Source organism: Canis lupus, chromosome 20 (genome assembly GCF_048164855.1).
Source record: "Canis lupus baileyi chromosome 20, mCanLup2.hap1, whole genome shotgun sequence".
Lineage (NCBI taxonomy): Eukaryota > Metazoa > Chordata > Mammalia > Carnivora > Canidae > Canis > Canis lupus.
In genome coordinates this window covers 23,706,640-23,728,737 of record NC_132857.1, presented here as the reverse complement: position 1 = coordinate 23,728,737, position 22,098 = coordinate 23,706,640, and the positions used below count along the sequence as shown (strand labels likewise).

Genomic DNA, 22,098 nt, shown 5'->3' with positions numbered 1-22,098 from the left:
TTCTCATGAAGTTGTAATCTAGCTGTCAGCAGGGCCTGTCACCAGGAAGACCTGCTTCCAAGATCACCCATGTAGTTGTCAGGCTTGGTTCTTCTCTACATGGGTCTCTGTGTGGGCTGCCTGGATGTCCTTATAATGTATTCCCCCACAGCAAGTGATGAGAGAGAGAGAGAGAGAGATAGAGAGAAGAGAAGAGAAGAGAGAAGAGAGATAAGAGAGATGGAGGGAGGGAGGAAGAGCACTAACTGGCATTTCTCAGGGCAAATGATGACAGAGGGAGAAGAGGAGGAGAAGAGGGAGGGAGGAAGGAGATACTACAGTTTCAAAGTAATCAAATATCAGAAGGAACATTTCTTCACTTCTGTTGTATCCTGTTGGTTGCACAGATCAACTCTGATACAACATGGGAGAAGAGTATACAAGGACATGAATACTAAGAGATCGCAGGCCATCCTAGAGACTAACTACTATGTACAGCAAAGGCTGATACAGGGCCAAGTCCTAGTTCACTCTCCAAAGTTTGGAGGGAGCCATCTGTCAGAAGAGAGAAGGGGGAGAGGAGAGGACGAGGAGAGGAGAGGGAAGATGAAGAGAACACAACTGCTTTCCACAGGAAAGTCTGACACTTGGGAACATGTCATATCATGATCTCCTCGAATGGGAACTTGGGTCATTGGCCATCACCCTCTTCAACAAAGAGGGTGATACCTCAGTTCTGTTTTTTTTCATCACTACCATTATTGCTATTACCCAAACCCCATGAATAAGCATGATATGATTCTGAAATCTGCAGAAGGACTTGCCATTTTCCTGAGGAGGAGAAAAGTATGGACTTGTAATAAGATGCACAGATGCCATTCAGATAGAAAACAACAGGTACCAAGGGGCTGTTTAGGTGAATACATGAGTTCTGACCTCAGGCTTTTTCCTCTCTTCCAACTATCTCTCGCCTCGTCAGAAGGTACAGACTCCAATCTCAGCTATGCATCTGACACAGCAGGGGCCCTTTGGGATTCATCCTAAACTGAGATGTCGGGCCCAAAGGGAACTAAGGCTTGGTCCCTGGACAGAGATGGAGCTGTGGTTCTTGCTTCTTTCACAGAAGGCAGAGGGGAATTCTGGGGCATTCTGTGTACCCTTTTCTTCCCCAAGGGAGGCAGATAGGATAGGACGTGGGTGAAGAGGGGAGACAAGATAAGAGAGAAGACTAACTCTTGGATTTTTCTTTTGGCAGATAGTCCAATATTTATGATTTTTGCCATGGGTTGTGCTACTGAAACTGTCCTCAACTTGAGGAATATAAGTATATTGAATAACATAAAAATCCGTACCAACTGTACAGAACAAAGCAATGGAGATCCCCACTGATGTTCATCACCTCATCAATCTTGACTGGTCCCTTCTTGCTCAAAGTCTTGCTTTGAAGTTTGCACACTTCCAAGCTCATAATTCTACAAACCTGAAAAAGTTGGAGTCCTCTGATGTCTCCCCTCCCCAACATTCTCCAGACATTGCAGAATTAAGTTGCTGATATTTCCTTAAGTATGTTTGTAATCTTTATTAGTAACTCAGGTTAAAAAAAATCTTATTGAAGGGGGGTCTCTGGGTGGCTCAGTGGTTGGCACCTGCGTTTGGCGCAGGGAGTGATCCTGGAATCCTGGGATCTAGTCCTACATCAGGATCCCTGCATGGAGCCTGCTTTTACCTCTGCCTGTGTCTCTGCCTCTCTCTCTCTCTCTTTCTGTGTCTCTCATGAATAAAAAAATAAATTAAATATATTTTAAAAAAATCTTATTCATTCATCTAATGGATTCTTTCTTCAACCCAAGTAATAAGTAAGGAAATATTAGATAGCATCTCAGGCTGTGTCCCACAAGTCAGGGGCAGTCACAACCATTCTTCATGTGATGCCATGAGGAAGCAGAGGGGTCAGGAATAACCCTTACAGGATCCAAACTATGATGTCCTCATGGTGCTGAACACAATGGACACCGTGATACCTGCTCATATGGATCTCTTGATTCTCCAAATTCAGTTTCCTACAGGGTGCAGTAAGTTGCATAAAAGAAAAGAATACCTCACACGTAATGATGACCTTCTGGGAAGCAATCTGTTGTCTGTATCGTGCTGGGGCCCTCGCACTCTATAAGCTTATCTGAGCCTGAAATCTACATAGACTGTGGCTTTCTCCTTGGGACTATGTCTCCATTTTCTCTTCCCTGGGCTTTTGAGCAGGCAGCGTGCAGAGTTTATATGTCCAGGACTCGTTTTATGCATATTCTCACTGTGTGCTCAGCACAGTGATGGAAACTGTAAAAGACACAGGGTTCTCCCTCAGGGATAAGGAGCTAATACACAGAGAATGATGAAAGGATTGCATGTAACTGCACGGAATTCTAAGCACAAATAATCAGAGGGGCAGGAAAATTCAGGGAGGAAAAAGGAGGTAGAGTCAAAACTGGTACACAAAGGTGGTAAACTGAGACAGGGCTTGAGGAAGGAGTGTGTATGAAAGTGAAGTTCCCACTGGGGAAATGGTAGGCTAAAAAATGGTTAAACAGCAAAGTCCCCAGAAAGGCAGTAAATCAAAATAGAGCCTACACAGGAGACCTTTGATAAGGAAACCCTTAGGGTAATAATGGGAAATCCTGTGCTGATTCAACTCCAAGGAGGTCACATCAGCTCAAGTGGGCTGGTGTTGCTGTTACCACCACATACGTTTTACAAAGAAAAAGTGGCAACAGGATGGAGACTCTAACCCAAATTGTCAATTTACAATCTGGGACTTTATTCTCTGTGCCATCCTGCCTCTCAACCAATAACCAAGTCCTGGACACATCAGTCAGCTTGGACTACCACAACAAAGTAACATGAACAAGGTGGCTTAAGCAATAAAAAATTACTTTTCTCAGTTTTGGAAGCTGGAAGTTTGAGACCAGGGTGCCCTCAACACTGTTGTCTTCTGAGGTCTCTCTCTTGGGCTGTCTTCTCCCTGTGTCTTCACATGATCCTTCCTCTACATGTGTCTGCTATATATTGGATGTTTGTGCACCCTACTCCCAAGCAATGGTATTGGATAGTGGGGACTTTCAAAGCTTGCCACCCTCATGAATAGCATCAGTGCCCTTATAGAAGAGGCTCCACAGAGCTCCCTTGCCCCTTCCACTGTGTGAGGACACAATGAGATGGCTGTCTATGAACCTGGAAGAGAATCCTTAACAGACATTGAGTCTGCTGGTCCAAGTCTGGAGCTTGGTCTTGGTCTTCCAGGCTCCAGAACTGTGAGAAATAAATTTCCATTGTTTATAAGCCATCGGTTGTGTGTTATCTGGTTGTAACAGTTCAGATGGACTAAGGCAGTGTCTGTGTCCCAATCATCTATTATAAGGATATCAGTCTGATTGGATTAGGGCCCACTATAGTGACCTCATCCTAAAAGGCTATGTCTCCAAATACAGTAAAGTTCTGAGGTATTGAAGACTAGAACTCCAACATATTAATTTTGGCAGAACACAATTCAACCCATAGCAAAGGGTTATAGAGTAAATGACTTTAGGCATTGAGAAAAACTTTTCAACTATTGCTCCCGTACGAAGTGGTTGGCACAGTGTCAATACACAGTGTATACTTAATAGGTATAACCCATTATTCTTTTTCTTCTCTGCATCCTTCTCATCTATGCCCATTACCTTCCCATTTCTTTTCCCCAATTTTCCTTTCATTTTTCTACTGATTATTTCCCTGTTTTGCTACTCTTTCCCTGAACTTCATTCTCTTCTGGAATAAGCAACAGTCATACCTCCAAGAGAGCACGGCAGTCATTCATGGGTGTGGCAGCCAATTGATCACTATATTCTGTGGGTAAGAATATGGGGCTAGAGAGCAGCATCTGCATCTCAGGAGAGAGATTCCATGAGGTCAGGGGCCTCCGAAAGAACATAAGATTCCTAGGGATCATCAGCATTCTGAAAACTACAGAACACTTATGAAAGAAATTGAAGAGGACACAAAGAAATGGAAAAACATTCCATGCTCAAGGAGTGTAAAAACAAACATTGTTAAAATGTTTATGCTATCCACAGTAATTTACACATTTAGTGCAATCCCTATCAAAATATCACCAGCATGTTTCACAGAGCTGGAACAAATAACCCTAAAATTCCTATGGAACCACAAAGGACCCTGAATAGACAAAACGATCTTGAAAAAGAAAAGCAAAGCTGGAGGCATTGAGATTCCAGAATTCAAGCTGTATTACAAAGCTGTGATCATCAAGACAGTATGGTACTGGCACAAAAACAGACAGTGGACCAGAATAGAGAACTCCGAAATTGACCCACAACTTGATAGTCAACTTATCTTCAACAAAGCAGGAAAGAATATCCAATGGGAGAAAGACGGTCTCTTCAACAAATGGTGTTGAGGGAACTGGACAGCTGCATGCAAAAGAATGGAACTGAACCACTTTCTTACACCATACACAAAAATAAGTTCAAATGGATGAAAGATCTAAATGTGAGACAGGTGACAGGCACTGAGGTGGGCACTTGACGGGATGAGCACTGGGTGTTATTCGATATGCTGGCAAATTGAACACCAATAAAAAAATAAATTTATAAAAAAATAAATGTGAGACAGGAAACCATTAAAATCCTAGAGAAGAACACAGACAGAAAACTCATTGACCTTGGTCTTAGCAACTTCTTAGTGGACAGGTCTCTGGAGGCAAGGGAAACAAAATCAAAACTGAACAATTGACACTTCATCAGGATAAAAAGTGTCTGCACAGTGAAGGAACCAGTCAACAAAACTAAAAGGCACCCTATAGAATGGGGGAAGATGTTTGTAAATGACGTATCTGACAAAGGGTTCGTATCAAATCTGCAAATGATTTATCAAATTCAACACCCAAAAAATAAATAATCCAGTTAAGAAACGGGCAGAGGGCACGAATAGACACTTTTCCAAAGAATAAATATAGATGATTAATAGACACATGAGAAGATCCTCACCATCACTCGTCATCAGGGAAATACAAATCAAAACCATGATGAGATAGTACCTCACATGTCAGAATGGCTTAAATTAACAAGACAGGAAACAACAGGTGTGGGGAAAGGGAAACCCTTTTACAATGTTGGTGGGAATACAAACTGGTGCAGCCACTCTGTAAAACAGTATAAAGGTTCCTCAAGAAGTTAAAAATAGAACTACCCTATGACCCACCAGTTACACTAGCAGGTATTTACTGAAAGTGTACAAAATACTGATTCAAAGGGATACATGCACCCTAATGTTTATAGCAGCAACATCCACAATAGCCAAACTATGGAAAGAGCCTTAATGTCCATTGACAGATGAATGGATAAAGAAGCAGCAATATATATATAATTATATATATAAAATATTACTCAGCTATCAAATAGAGTGAAATCTTGCTATCTGCAGCAGCATGGGTGGAGCTAGAACCTATTATGCTAAGTGAAATAAGTCAGATAAAGACAAATACTATGATTTCACTTATATGTGGAACTTAAGAAAGAATACACATGAACATGGGGGGAAAGAGAGGGAAACCATAAAAATGAATGTTAACTATGAAGAACAAACTGAGGGTTGCTGGAAGGAGGTGGGTAGGTGGGGATGGGTTAAATAGGTGATGGGTATTAAAGGGGGCATTTGTTATTAAGAGCATGGGGTATTGTGTGTAAGTGATGAACCACTAAATTCTACTCCTGAAACACGTATTACACTGTATATTAACTAACTGGAATTGAAATAGAAACGAAGACTATAAAAAAAGGAGGAGGAAGAGGAGGAGGAAGAAGAAGAAGTGAGTTATAATTTATAGGGTTTCATCCCAGGTAAGGAAATGTCAAACAGGTTTCTGCATAAATGATAGCAGACCCATTGCCTATGTGACATTGAGTCAGTGTTAAGGAGGAAAAGTCAATGAGACTTGAGCTCCCCAGGCGCTACCTGAGCGGGGAAGTGAAGCATTTTCCTCCAAGAAAGACTTGGCCACCTCTGAAGATGAAACCACATGAGAAGGAACTAGTTTGGTCCAAAAGAAAAAGCACATCTTTGGATTTGTACTGTTATTTCATTCAGACCCACTACCTCAGCACTTTATACAGGGCACAGAAGCCAAAAGTAAATCAATTTAGCTTCATAAAAATACGTGAATACAAAATGCAAACATGCTATTTTTCCATTTAAAACACACGCAAAAAATCTATTAAAGAAATTTTTAAAATTCAGTAGGCTAAACAAAAATAAATGAGGTATCTGTTTCAGTTCTAACCTGTTTCTTCCATCCTGCAAACAGAGCCTCTGTAGACAGAGGAGTACACAAGTGGCCAAGAGGGGACACAAAATTCAAAAGAGAGAACACACACACACACACACACACACACACACACACACACACACACGGAGAGTAAAACCCAGGCATGTGTGTAGGTAAAAGAGGCAGTGAAGTACTATCAGGATGGGGAAACAAACAGAAGGGAAAAGTAGGGATGAATTTATATTAAAGAATGTCTCCATCTTGTGGTCATTATGGTGTAACCACTAATTAAGTCAAGTTTTATTTCCATTTATTCATCCATCCATCTTTCTGTGCATTTATTCACCAACCTAACTGGTACTTTCCAGTTGTGGCAGGCACTGTTCTGAGTGTTAGGGCTAGAGTAGTGAACAAAATTCCCTGCCTTTCTGTAACTTCCATTCTGGTTAGAGTTTACATTAATTAAACAACTATAATGTGTGGTATGTTACATCAGAAAAACAGGGGCGGGTATATCAGAAGCTGTTGGGGGAGGCAGTCAGGATTTTGATCAGGGTGACTTTCAGTAAGTCCTCAGTGAGGTGGGAGAAGGGCCTGAGGAGAGGGAAAGAGGGACGCCCCAGTTGTGTGGGGAGGGAACATCCAGGAAGAGGGAACAGTCAGTGCAAAGGCTTTGAGTGGAAGGCTAAGGCTGGTGCTCAAGAAGGGTGAAAAAACCATCTGGGGCTGTAGTGTGGTGAGCAGGGAGGTGAGTGACTAGGTGAACTTCTAGAAGAACCAAGAGAAGAACAAGGAGGTGAGGAAGGAAGGAGGCAGCACAAGGAAGAAGACCAGGTTTGGTCTGGTCATACAGGCTTTGGTTTTGGTGCTGAGTGAGGTAATGGAGGATTCTGAACCTGGGAGGGATGAGATAGGACATGTTAACTCTGGCTACTCAGTTAGAGGAGCCTCCAGGGAACCCAGACTGGTTAGGGCCACTGTGGTTCTACAGGTGAGAAATGGGGTAGGCTTGGATCAAGGCTATGGGGATGGTAAAAATGGTAATATTCTAGATACATTCTGAAAGAAGATTCAACAAGGTTTTTGTAGTGTAAGTGCCTGAAAATCAGCTTTTGATTGCTGAGGCATACATTTCCAAGACATCTATTTTGAATAAACATATTGCCAGCTATATGATACAACTACTGCTAAAACAACTAGATAAGAAAAGGAACCAGGGTGTCCCATCTGAGTTTCCTTTTTAGAAAGTCCTTGGCAATCTAGATTATTGACCACTTAAGGAACTCTGCTATCACCTCTTGTGCCCTAATTCCTGCTCTGTTTTAAATTTATGAGTAAAGAGTAAAGCCAAGAAATCCTAGGTAGCCTACCCTCAATCTCAGTAAGGAGAGTACCCAGGTCTGTAATCTCTACCTGACACCTTGCTTGATGGCTCTTGGGCATGCCATATGCCTTCCAAGATCTCTGAGTAATAAATTTCTTTTTTCAAAGTCCCTTGATAGTTGTTGCTGAGATACATCTTCCAATAATAATAAGAGCCACAAGGGCCATGCCAACCATAATATTGGCTCTCGATGGGAAAATGTCTGTGGGGACTTGCCATAGGTAGTGGGGGCCCAGGTGAGTGCCTCAGGCATTCCAAGCTAATAATATCACTATCAATAGGCTGAGAAGGACACAGAACAAAAACTAAAGGAGTTCATGATTACTAGACAGCCCTTCAAAAAATATTAGAAAGGAAGAATGCTCACCATTTGCTTCAATGTGGATGGAACTGGAGGGTATTATGCTGAGTGAAGTAAGTCAATTTGAGAAGGATAATCATTATATGGTTTCACTCATACGGGGAATAAAAGAAAAAGTGAAAGGAATTATAGGGGAAAGGAGAGAAAATGACTGGGAAAAATTAGAGAGGGTGGCAAAACATGAGAGACTTCTAACTCTGGGAAATGAACAAAGGGTTGCAGATGAGGAGGTGGGCAGGGGGATGGGGTGACTGGGTGATGGGCACTGAGGGGGGCACATGACAGGATAAGCACTGGGTGTTATACTATATGTGGGCAAGTCAAACTTCAATTAAAAAAAATAAATATTAGAGGGCTCTCCTTGAGCGGGAAGGAAAGACTAAAAGTAACAAAGACAAGAAAGGACCAGAGAAATCTCCAGAAACAATGACAAAACAAGTAATAAAATGGCACTAAATAAATATTTATGAATAATTACTTTGAATGTAAATGGACTAAATGCTCAAATCAAAATACATAGGGTGTCAGAATGGACAAAAACAAACAAACTAGATCCAACTCTATAGTACCTACAACATACTTATTTGAGATGTGAAGACACCTGCACATTGAAAGTGGGGTGACGCAGAAATATTTATCACACAGACGGATGTCAGAAGAAAGTTGGAGTAGCAATACTCAGATCAGATAAACTAGATGTTAAAACAAAGATTAACAAGAGACAAAGAAGGATATGACACCATATGATAATAAAGGAGACAATCCAACAAGAAGATCTAACCACTATAAATATTTATGCACCCAATGTGGGAGCAACCAAACATATAAAACACTTAATAAAAAATACAAACTATATATATAAATGTATATATATAAACAACACAACAAAAATTAATTAATTGATTATAATACAATATTACCCCAAAGATACAGAAGCAATGAAACGCCGGGACACCTGCAACCTGATGTTTCTAGCAGCAATGTCCACAATACCCAAACTGTGGAAGGAGCCTCGGTGTCCATCGAAAGATGAATGGATAAAGAAGATGTGGTTTATGTATACAATGGAATATTACTCAGCCATTAGAAATGACAGATACCCACCATTTGCTTCAACGTGGATGGAACTGGAGGGTATTATGCTGAGTGAAATAAGTCAATCGGAGAAGGACAAACATTATATGGTCTCATTCATTTGGGGAATATAAATAATAGTGAAAGGGAATAGAAGGGAAGGGAGAAGAAATGTGTGGGAAACATCAGAAAGGGAGACAAAACATAAAGACTCCTAACTCTGGGAAACAAACTAGGGGTGGTGGAAGGGGAGGAGAGTGGGGGGTGGGGGTGAATGGGTGACAGGCACTGAGCGGGGCACTTGACGGGATGAGCACTGGGTGTTATTCTGTATGTTGGCAAATTGAACAACAATAAAAAATAAATTTATTATTAAAAAATGAAAATAAAAAAATAAAATAAAATCATGAATGAGAAAGGAGAGATCACCACCACCACCAAGGAAATACAAACGATCTTTAAAACTCATCCTGAGCAGCTATACACCAATAAATTGGGCAATCGAGTAGAAACGGACGCATTTCCGGAAAACCACAAACTACCAAAACCGGAACAGGAAGACACAGAAAACCTGAACAGGCCAATATCCAGGGAGGAAACTGAAGCAGTCATCATCAAAGATCTCCCAAGACACAAAAGTCCAGGGCCAGATGGCTTCCCTGGGGAATGCTATCAAACGTTTAAAGAAGAAACCGTACCTATTACTACTAAAGTGGTTCCGAAAGATAGATGGAATGCTTCCAAACTCGTTCTTGGAGGCCACCATCACCTTAAGTCCAAAAGCAGACAAAGATCCCACCAAAAAAGGAGAGTTATAGACCGACAGTCCTCACGAACACGGATGCAAATATTCTCAAGACACGAGCCGATGGGATCCAACGGTACATTAAGAAGTTACTCACCATGACCAGGTGGAATTTATACCAGGGATGCAAGGCTGGTTCAACACTTGGAAAGCACGCCACATGACTTAGCAGATCTGCAAGAGAAGAAACAAGAACCAGACGATCCTCTCAAGAGATGCAGAGAAAGCATTTGACAAATACGGCATCCATTCCTGATCCAAACGCTTCAGAGTACAGGGATAGAGGGAATGTTCCCAGCATCTCCAAAGTCATCTACGGAAAGTAAAGCCCTCAGCAAATTATCATCCTCAATGTGGAAACACTGGGAGCCTTTCCCTGAAGATTGGGAACGAGAGACAGCGATGTCCACTCTCACCATGGCTACTCACATACTACTAGATGTCACGGCCTCAGCAATCAAGCGACAGAAAGAAATAAAAGGCATTCAAATCGGCAAAGAAGTAGTCAAACTCTCCCTCTTCGCCGATGACATGATACCGTACCTGGAAAACCCAAAAGACTCTTCCCCAAGATTGCTGGAACTCCTACAGCAAGTTCAGCAGTGTGGCAGGATACTGAATCAATGCCCAGAAATCAGTGGCCTCTCTCTATGCCAACGATGAGACCGAAGATAGAGAAATGAAAGAGTCAGTAACATTTACAATTGCACCCAAAAGCATGAGGTACCTAGGAATACACCTAACCAGAGAGGTAAAGGATCTCTACCCAAAAAACTACAGAACACATCTGAAAGAAATTGAGGAAGACACAAAGAGATGGAAAACTACTCCATGCTCCTGGATTGGAAGAATTCATATACTGGGAAAATGTCCACGTGACCCAGGGCAATTTACACATGGAACACAATCCCTATCATCAGAAATATCACGGGCTCTCTTCAGAGAGTTGGAACAAATCATCGGAAGATTAGTGTGGAATCAGAAAAGACCCCAAATGGCGAGAGCAATATTAGAAAAGAAAACCACAGCTGGCGGCATCACAATGCCGGATTTCAGGTTGTGCTACAAACCTGTGCTCATCAAGACAGTGTGGTACAGGCACAAAAACAGACACACAGATCAATGGGACAGAAGAGAGAAATCCAGAAGTGGACCCTCAACTCTATTGTCAAGACCATATATTCGACCAAGCAGGAAAGACCATCCACTGGAAAAAAGACAGTCTCTTCACTAAAGGCTGCTGGGAACGTTGGACAGCCACACGCAGAAGAATAAAACTGGACCATTCTCTCACACCGTACACAAAGATAAAACTCAAAATGGATGAAGGATGTAAATGTGAGACAAGACTCCATCAAACTTCTAGGGGAGAACACAGGCAACACCCTGTTTGAACTTGGCCACAGCAACTTCTTGCAAGATACATCCATGAAGGCCACAGAAACAAGACCAAAATGAATCATTCATCAAGATGAGAATCTTCCGCACAGCAAAAGAAACACTCAACAAAACTAAAAGACAAACCTCCAGAATGGAAGAAGATATTTGCAAATGACCTGTCAGATAAAGCGTGAGTTATCCAAGATCTCTAAAGAACTTATTCAACTCAACAGCAAAGAAACCAGGAGTCCAACCCTGAAATGGGCAAAAGACACGAACAGAAATGTCACACAGGAAGACATAGACATGGTCAACAAGCACACGAGACAATGCTCCACATCACCGGGGTCACGGAAATACAGATCGAAAGCACAATGAGATACCACCTCACACTGGTGAGAATGGGGAACAAAAAACCAGACAGGAAACAACAAATGTTGGAGAGGATGTGGTGAAAGGAGAATGCTTTCAAAATTCAAAAATTTCAGAAATAGCCATACTCACCTGATAGGGACCAAGGGGGGGCTGGCGTGCTCCCGGCAAGCCTGGGGAGATTGGGAAGGGGGAAGAGGGAAGGGGGGCAGGGGCGGAAGGAGTAAGGGAGTAAGGGGGGTAGGGGTGGAGGGGGAGGGGGCGGAAGGGGGAGAAGGAAGAGCCAAGGACCTTCGCGGGGTTCCTGGGGCACAGCAACCCAGGCCCTAAAGCCACCGCCCCAAGGCCGTGCCCTGACGGTGGACGGTGCCTGCATCCAAACCCCTGTGAGCGCATGCGGAAGGGTTCGGCACCCTCCCTGAGCCTCAGTGGAAAACCGTGTGCAGGTGCTTCAGAGAGGTAACAACCGATCTGCCCTGCGATCCAGCAGGTGCACTGGTGGAGGTGTGACCCAAAGGTACAGATGCAGGGAAATGCCGTGACACCCGCACCCCGAGGTTTAGAGTGGTAACACCCACAACAGCCACACTACGGAAGGAGCCTTGGTGTCCATCGAAAGATGAATGGATAAGGAGGGCGAGTGGTCTCTGCACACAATGGAAGATTACTCAGACATTAGAAATGACAAACACCCACCATTTGCTTCGACCTGGATGGAACCAGAGGGTATGACGGCTGAGTGAAAGAAGTCAATCAACGAAGGACAAACATCATATGGTCTCATTCTTCTGGGGAGGATGAGAAAAAAATAGTGAAAGGGAATAGAGGGGAAAGGAGAAAAAATTGAGTGGGAGATGGCAGAAAGGGAGACCGAACATGAGAGAGTCCTAACCCTGGGAAACGAACAAGGGATGCAAGAAAGGGAGGAGGGCGGGGGGCTGGGGGTGACTGGGTGATGGGCACGGAGGGGGACATTTGATGGGATGAGCCCTGGGGGGTTATGCTCTATGTTGGCAAAATGAACCCCAATAAGAAATACACCTAGAAACAAACACACAAACCTCCCGAGACACAAAAGTCTGGGGCCAGATGCCTTCCCAGGGGAATTCTATCCAACGCTTCAAGAAGAAAGCATACCTGTGCTACTAAAGCTGCTCCGAAAGATAGAAAGAGATGGAATACTTCCAAACTCGTTCTTGGAGGCCAGTGTCACCTTAACTCCAAAACCCAAGACCCCACCCACCAAAAGGGAGAATTCTGGACCGATGTCCCTGATGAACACGGATGCACACCTTCTCCACAAGCTACGAGCCAACGGGATCCAACAGGACATTATTAACAAGTTACTCACCATGACCCGGTAGGCTTTATCCCTGGGGTGCAAGGCTGCTTCAGTACTCGGAGAGCACTCAAGGTGCTTCATCAGATCTGCAAGAGAGAAAACAAGAACCAGATGATCCTCTCAAGAGACGCAGAGGAAGAAGCATTTGACAAAATATGGCATCCATGCCAGATCCAAACGCTTCAGAGTACCGGGATAGAGGGAACGTCCCTCAGCATCTTCAAAGCCATCTACGAAAAGCCCGCAGCAAATTCTCATTCCCAATGGAGAAACACTGGGAGCCTTTCCCTGAAGACCAGGCACGAGATGGGGATGTCCACTCTCACCGCTGCTATTCTCAACAGAGTACGAGATGTCATGGCCTCAGCAATCAGGCAATGAAAAGAAATAAAAGGCATTCAAATCATCAAAGAAGAAGTTAAACTCCCTCTTCGCCGATGACATGATACCGTACCTAGAAAACCCAAAAGACTCCACCCCAAGACGGCTGGAACTCCTACAGCAAGTTTGGCAGTGTGGCGGGATACAAACTCGGGGCCCAGAAACCAGTGGCCTTTCTGTACGCAAACAATGAGACCGAGGAAAGGGACATCGAGGAAGGGGTCAATCCCATTTATACAACCGCAGCACCCAAAAAAAAGCATGAGCTACCTAGGAAGAAACCTAACCAAAGGGGTAAAGGATCTCTACCTGAAACATTGCAGAACATGTCTGAAAGAAACTGAGAAAGACACAAAGAGATGGAAAAAGGTTCCATGCTCCTGGGTTGGAAGAATTTATATTGGGGAAAATGTCAACGTGATCCAGGGCAATTTACACAACTAGTGCAATCCCTCTCAGAAATACCACGGACTCTCTTCAGAGAGCTGGAACAAATCATCTGAAGACTTGTGTGGAATCAGAAAGACCCCGAATGGCCACGGGAATAGTAGCCAAGATACCCACTGCGGGGGAGGGGGGGCGGGAGGAGGCAGCACAATGCCGGGTTTCAGGGTGTGCCACAAAGCTGTGACCATCAAGACGGTGTGGTACTGGCACAAAAACAGACATCAAGAATTTCTCTAAAGGCATCAGTGAAATTAATATTAAAGCATCTGGAAGCTAATTATTTTGAGAAGGGCATATGGCACTAAGCTCAGGTCTGAATTTATGGATTTGGAACTGGTATTTAAGATGAAATATTTAATGGATAATGAAGCAAAGCATATTTGGTGACAGAAACTATCTAATACCTTGTGCCATGAATCCCTGACACAGTTTCAAATTTGTGCTTCTCTTGTGTTTTCTTGACCTATAAAATGTTACGTGGAGTTATTCACTGAACTTAACTCATGACACATCCGTAAACCCAAGCTTGCCAAAATATTTTAGGTGGGTATGTGGAGGGCAAGGGACGCTGAGGACTCCTGGGTCCATATACATGCACACCTATACACCAGCATCAGCGCTCTTTCTTCAGCAAAATTACACTTCCTTCCCATTTTTGTTTCCAAACAATGGGCTAAAGAGAGTAAAACCAAAATATAAACATGTTGAGGATATCTTTTATTATACACAGAAGTATCTTAGTATGCTGGGAAACAATAGTATACATTATACCAATTGGCTTTGAAAAATCAAGTCGCTGACTCTTCATCTAAACTCAAATATGTGAGACACACATCCCTGGTTTTGAGATTACTCCTTAAACTAGATCTTTACCTCAGAAGCATTCTGAAACAATAACATTTTGGGGATAATGCTAGGTAAATTTAACGAAATGAATGCTAGGTCTTTAGCCACGCTGGATCTGAACCATTTAAAGTATTAGAAGATTTACTAACAATATGTTTATACCAATATTTTATTAGTGAGTTTGCTTGGTATTATTAAGCTAGCCTACATTGGGTTTCTCCAGAACAGGCCCTGAGACTAGGACCAAGGCTAGGAGTTTATTTGGAAGACTATCCCAGGAAACATTGGCGGAGGAGGGGACAGTGAGCCAGGGAAGGGAAGGAAGCCAGTAGATGAATTTATGAGTATGTTATAGCTGTGGGGAACTTGGGCTCATTTCCACTGTGCTACTCTGGGAAGTGGTGTAGAGCAGACCCGAGAGTTGTCTCACCCAAAGGATAAGAAAGATGGAGGGCTTAGCCACTAGCTCCCATCTGTCATGAGTTTGAGGCTGTTCCCAGGGATGTCAGCTCCCTGGCACTTCCAGCCCACCGGGCACCAAGAATGCTCCTGTGGGGAGAGCTAAGGGATGCAGGTATTGGCAGCAGAAAGCTTATCAGCATGCATAGGGATGTTGAGTGACAAGGGGATATACATGGTGTGCCAAAATCACCTACTCAGAGGCATAACTGTTTATAAACACACTAATAAAGCTTCTTTTTAATGGGAGGAAACCAAAAGGCCAGCAACCGAGGGTGGAAAGATAGGAGAAGCATCAATTGTAACCCTTCTGATAGCAGTCCTACTCTCTTCCCACACAGGATCCTCCTTGACCCCCAGGCAATCCCTGGAGGTCAGACTAAGGGAAGCCTGAGAACATTTTTTGCTTATCTTCTCAGCAGATATTGGGAGCAGGTCAAGGAAGAAGCTTTACAGAGCACAGCAAGAGAATGCGATGCTTTTCTAGTCAATGGTAACTTAAGAGTCTATATTCCGAAGAAATTATATACTTCTATATATTATTAGGCTGTTTACATTTTATTGTTTTATTATGTTTATGTTTATATGTTCATGTTTTATTTATTTATTCATGAGAGACATAGAAACATAGGCAGAGGAGAAGCAGACTCTCTTCAGAGAGCCCGCTGTGGGACTCGATCCCAGGACCACCACCTGAGCCAAAGGCAGAAGCTCAACCACGGAGCCACCCAGGTGTCCAGAAGTATTTCTTTCTCATGCTGTACACTGTAATCACCCTATTTCTCTACAGGCTTGAAAGCCACAGGATTATCCCTTCAAAGGGAAATACTGAAGCTGAGGTGCTTACTGTTCTTCAATAAAATTTCCACGTGGTACTCCCTTTTAGATTTTATGGTATGCCCCTGTCTCCACAGGAGTCCCAGCCCTACGAGCTTCTGTACCCGGTAACATCAAAATGAATGAGCAACTACGACTTGGGCTGTTTGTATTTCCAAAAGTGGGAATTGGAGGAGGGTAAAGGAAAAGTTTTCCCTGCCTTAAGGTTCAAGGGCACTGCGAAAAGACAGTGGCTGATGCTGATTCTGGAAAACTGTTTCTCATAGAGCTTTCAGGCTGATTTCCTCAACTCCTAACTTTTTGGGAGGAAGGATTCCTTTCAATAAGGTGAGGACTAGATAAGGTGTAAGTAGCTAACTAGAAAAGGGTGGTAGATAGTAAGTGTTGTGGACAAGGGAACCACGTGTGAAAAATACATTAGGCCAAAGGGATAAGCTCATGAAAACACGCTCAATATCTTTAGTCATTACAGAAATGCAAATTAACACTAAATTGAGATACTACTTTACATCCACTAGAGTAGCTAAAAATTCTTTTTTAGATTTTGTTTATTCATGAGTGAGAGAGAGAGAGAGAGAGAGAGAGAGAGAGGCAGAGACACAGGTAGAGGGAGAAGCAGGCTCCATGCAGGGAGCCCGAAGTGGGACTCGACCCTGGGCTGAAGGCGGTGCTAAACCACTGAGCCACCCGGCTGCCTGAGTAGCTAAAATTTAAGACTGACAAATCCCAAGTGTTGATGAGGAGTCAGAGCAATTAGAACTCATATATACTGCTGATGAGAGTGTAAAAGTGTGGTACAGGGTGGGGTAGCCTCTTATAAAGTTAAACATATACCTACCTTATAGTCCAGCAGCTGTAGATCTAGGTCACTGTCCAAGATAAGTGGGAATATATCCTTCACAAAAGGATGTAAAGAATGCTCATAGCAGTTTTACTCAAAATAGCCCCAAACTGTAAACAACCCAAATGTCCATCAACATGAGGATGGGCAAACAAGCTGTGGTATTATTTTACCACTCAGTAATAAAAAGGATGCATTAGTGTACTGATCCCTGCAATGAAATGACTGAATCTCACAAGAGAAAAGAAGCCAGACACAAAAGGGTTTAGAAATACTGTATGCTTCCACTTATATGAAGTTCTAGAATAAGCAAAACTCACCTAAGGTGAGAAAAACCACTGGATGCTTTTGGGGGACTTGAGGAATTACCTGGGGACAGAGGAAGATTCTTTCAAGAGATGGAACTCTGGTAAGGGCACAGGTTACACAGGTGTATCTAGTTGTCAAAACAGTTCAATTATTTGTGCATTTCAGTGTATGTAAATTTTACCATAAAAACTCTAAAAAATAATAATAATCAAACAGAGGGGCTGGGGAGTGGGTGGTATAAATAAAACAAGAATGGTAGGATATTCATAGTTGAAGTTGAGTGATGAGTAAGTGGGGCTCATTACACTACTCTGTTTACGTTTGAAATTTTCTACACACACATAGGCATGCACACAACGTTAAAAACCCAGTAAGCAAGATCATCAAAAGGCTATTAGGCACCTGAAAATAATGCAGAATGGCTGAAGTGGAGAGTGTCTTTTCTACTCTTTCATCTAGTACAAATCTTCCAGACAGCAGCGGACTAAAGATAACAAATCTCTTAGTCACACATCACTTGAGAGCATGGACAGTTTCAATGATAAGCTAACATGAACAAAAAGCTATGGTGGAAAAACAGACATTTGTATATCTTGTGTAAACATACCTTACCAAACATTGTTCCTTAAGGTACTTTGCAGCAGTTGGAACAAGAATTTAAACAGGAGCCATTTAGCTACCATGGAATATGGACATATTTACTGGTACAGGCTCAGACCAGCATAATCCTCTTTCTTAACCTGGTAAAGCTTCTGAAGTTGCAGTAACAAAAATCTAATTTTAAAAAAGTCACAAATGTCTTATAAATAAAAAATCATGTCTGAAAATATATAGTATGCCCAATAAATCATCAGTGATGAAAGTCACTTCCTACTTTAAAATAGATTAATGCCAATGTTGAGAACGTTTCATAAGGGTCGATGTTAAATTTCCTTCATCTTTTCTTTTTAAATATTTTGTTTATTCATGAGAGAGAGAGAGGCAGAGACACAGGCAAAGGGAGAAGCAGGCTCCATGCAGGGAGCCGGACGTGGGACTCTTTCCTGTGTCTCCAGGATCAGGCCCTGGGCCGAAGGTGGTGCTAAACCGCTGAGCCACCCAGGGCCGCCCCAAATTTCCTTCATCTTAATGCAATACAGTTGTGTGTGTGTGTGTGTGTGTGTGTGTGTGTGTGTGAGAGAGAGAGAGAGAGAGAGAGAGAGAGAGCACTCAAGGTTTTGTATAGACTTGTTAGAGTGAATCACAGATTTCCTTTTAGGAAAAACTTAAAAGTTCCCTTTAATTTTGCAGATGAGAAAACCAGGGCAAATGAAGTCACTTATCCAAAATAACAAGAGGATAAGAAGTGTAAGACCATAATTCAGCTTTTCTGATTTTTTCAAATTGAGATGGACCATTCTGCTTGCATATATGAATTTGAGATGAATATGAGATTCTTGGGCAGCCCCGGGTGGCTCAGCAGTTTAGCACCACCTTCGGCCCAGGGCGTGATCCTGGAGACCTGGGATCTAGTCCCACGTTGGGATCCCTGCATGGAGCCTGCTTCTCCCTCTGCCTGTGTCTCTGCCTCTCTCTCTCTCTCTCTCTGCCTCTCATGAATGAATAAATAAAATCTTTAAAAAATTCTATTACTTGCATCCATATTGAATACTCCAGAGAACTTTATCTTGACAATTTACAGAATGTTATACAAACTCAGAATTGTTTAAAATGTTTCCAGTGAATTAGTAGAAATATACTTTCGCCCCATGGAGATTACCATATTGGAACATGATGACATCTTCAAAAGATTGTGGAAAATACAGCCAATTCACCACTTGCATATGCTTCCTGACCCAGTATCAGAGTAGATAGTGAACAACTCAAGACTTTTTAATTTTTTTTCTCACCCACATCTTTACTTGGGTGCCATCATACTCTTGATACCAGTTTGTTTTGTTATGTTTTAAAGTAGCATGTTACAATCCATTAGTGGTTGATGGAGTCAACTTAAGGGGAGACAATTAGCATTTTTAAAAATGAAATTAACTAGATTAGAAAATAGTGTACAACATATATAGTTAGGGAAGGACTATTTTGAGAAATTTTTGTTTCAGTCATATACATATGTGTGTACACTGGGTGACTATAAAACATTCATTACTGTCAATCACAGTCAAAAGCACTTGAGAGTGAATGACTCTCATAAGGTCTTGTGAGAACTTTAATGCTCTGATTACTTTTTTCTCAACTCACATGTTTGTTGTTGTCTACTACTTTAATGCTCATTTTTAGAACCACACAAATGAGACATTATTATCATTATCACTTATATTGTACAATGTCTGGATTTACCTACATGTTTGCTAATTTCTATGCATCTGTGAAAAAATTTTTTTTCTTTCTTAGAGAAGGGGGAGAGAGAGTGTGTTTGTGTATGAATGTAGGCAGCATAGGGGGCAGGGGCAGCGGGAGAGGAAGAGAGAGAGAATCTTAAGTATGCTCCATGCCCCATGTGGAGCCTGATGCAGGGCTTGATCCCACAACTCTGAGATCATGACCTGATCTGAAATCCAGAGCTGGATGCTTAAATGGATGAGCCACAAGGCTCCCTTTGACTTTTTTGTATTGTGGCAAAATTCATAACCTAAAATTCACAATGTTAGCCATTTAAATGCATATAATTTGGTGACAGTACATACATGATGTTGTGCAACCATCACTTCTATCTGGTTCCAGAACATTTTTATTATCCCAAAAGGAAACTCCATGCCAATTAAGCAGTCACTTTGCATTCCTTCCTCTCCCAAGCCAATGACAACCAGTAATCTTCTGTCTCTTTGGATCTGCCTATTCTGGATATTTCGAATGGAATCATACAATATGTGACCTTCTGTGCCTGGCTTCTTTCACTCAGCATAATGTGGTTATTGTGAATAGTATCACTATGAGCATTTGTGTACAAGTATCTGTTTGAATACTTGTTTTCAATTTAGGGGGGGATATAACTAGAAGTGAATTTGCTGTTTCATATGGCAATGCTATGTTTAACTTTTGAAGGAACCACCAACATTTTTTCCATAGAAGCTGCACCATTTAAAATTCTCACAAGCAACGTGCAAGGGTTCTAATTTCTCTACCTTCTACCCAACACTTGTTTTTTTTCTATTAAAAAAAATTATAGCCATCCCACTAAGCATGAAGTGGGCATCTCACTGCAGTTTTGATCTGCATTTCTCTAATGACTAATGATGTTGAACATCTTTTCATGTGTTTGTTGGCCATTTGTGTATCTTCTTTGGAAAAAATGTCTATTCAATTCTTTGTCTCCATTTTTTAACTGGGTTGTCTTTTCATTGTTCAGTTGTATAATTTCTAAATTCTGAATACTAGACACAAGATTTATATGATTTACAAATAATAGCTTCCATTCTGTAGGTTCTTTCCCTTTTTTTTGGGGGGGGGTTCTTTCAGTTTTTGATCACGTCCTTTGAAGCACAAAAATCTTCAATTTTGAAGTTCAGTATTTTTTGTTTGTTTGTTTGTTTGTTGCTTGTGCTCTTTGTGTTGTATCTTAGAAACCATCCCCAAATCCACGATCATGGAAACTTACCCCTATGTTTTCTTCCAAGGGTATTTTTTTTTTCTTCCAAGGGTATTATCCTGAAAACTTGTTTCTAGAACCATTTTTCTTTTTAAGGTACATTCTTTTTTTTTAAAGATTTATTATTTGAGAGAGAGCGGGGGGAAGGGCAGAAGGATATGGAAAGAGAGCCTTAAGCAGACCCCATGCTGAGCGTGGAGCTGATCTCCAGACCCTGAGATCATGATCCCAGCCAAAACCAAGTGTCAGGTACTTACCTGACTGTGTCACCCAGGCGTCAAAAAGAACATTCTTTAAAAATACCTTTAATAAGGTTTCTTGGTTGCAAATGCAATCTATCTTTATCTGAAAGTGTCTTTACTGCCTTTGTCCTTGAAAAATAGTTTTGTTAAATCCATGAATCTAGCTTGACCGTCATTTTCTCTTCAGAACGCTGAAGATATTCCACTGTGTTCTGGTTTCCATTGTTGCTACTGAGAAACTGATACCTACTTGCCCTCCTTATTATTTACTTTTTTCCCCTCTGCCTACTTTTAAGATCTGCTCTTTGTCTTTGCTATTCTTTGGTTTTACTATCATACATCTGGGTGTGACTTTCCTTTTATCTATTTGGACTCTTGTTTCCTCTATTTGTGGATTCATGTCCTTTTGTCAGTCTGGGGAAGATCTTAGCCCTTCTATGTTCAAATATTGCCTTTTTTCTATCTCCCCTTTCTGGAACTCAAATTATATATATTACTCATTATGCCCTCCATATAGCTTAATGTCTCTTCTGTATTTACTGCCTTGTCTCTATGTAGTACAGCCTGAGTATTTCTTTCAGATTTAACTCCATCTTCAGCTGCATATATTCCGCTGTTTAACACATCCACTAAGCTATTAGTTTTAATAATTATCTGTTATTTATAAATGTTTTTTTTTCAAATGTGCCTGGTATTTTTATTAGATTTGCATTTTGACCCTTTTTCATTTATTATTCCATCTTTAATTTCTTTTTTTTGAGAATCTTTAATTTCTTAAAACACTTGACCCATAATTATTTTATACTATTTGATGATTTCAATATCTATAAATTCCCAAGAACCTCAATGTGTTGTTCTTGTTTTCCCCTGACTTTCATTCATTAATATTCATGTTAATTTCTTATTATATTTGAATGTATTTAATTTTAACAAATCTGAAGGCTTCAACTGGGGATTTGAATTTGTTTCTTTATAGATCTAGGGCCGGGAGGAAATTGATCTGGGAGCACTCTAGCCCCCCCTTTAAAGACTCTGGCTTAAGGGAAGTTTCACTCTCCACAGAAGGTCCATAATTTTAAAGGTCACATAGTTAAATAACATCTTAAATTTACAGACAAATGACTCAGATTATAGTTTTAAGCAATT

At 41.6% G+C, this 22,098-nt stretch overlaps 2 long non-coding RNA genes across 6 annotated transcripts in view; one reads left to right on the top strand and one right to left on the bottom strand.

The window, feature by feature from the left end:
* The window catches only part of LOC140611763 (uncharacterized), a 41,158-nt gene extending 39,411 nt beyond the window's left edge, over nt 1-1,747 (top strand). The window contains exon 6 of one of the 2 annotated variants that reach the window (XR_012012929.1): nt 1,235-1,747. This is a non-coding gene — a long non-coding RNA (uncharacterized lncRNA). Of the gene's footprint in view, nt 1-386 lie in introns of both variants that reach the window. The other variant, XR_012012931.1, reaches the window with a different exon arrangement.
* The window catches only part of LOC140611764 (uncharacterized), a 90,228-nt gene that overhangs the window by 17,241 nt on the left and 50,889 nt on the right, over nt 1-22,098 (bottom strand). For all 4 annotated transcript variants that reach the window (XR_012012933.1, XR_012012932.1, XR_012012934.1 and 1 more), the window contains 2 exons: nt 13,017-13,093; nt 10,011-10,087 (listed from right to left, as the gene is read on the bottom strand). This is a non-coding gene — a long non-coding RNA (uncharacterized lncRNA). The remainder of the gene's footprint in view (nt 1-10,010; nt 10,088-13,016; nt 13,094-22,098) is intronic.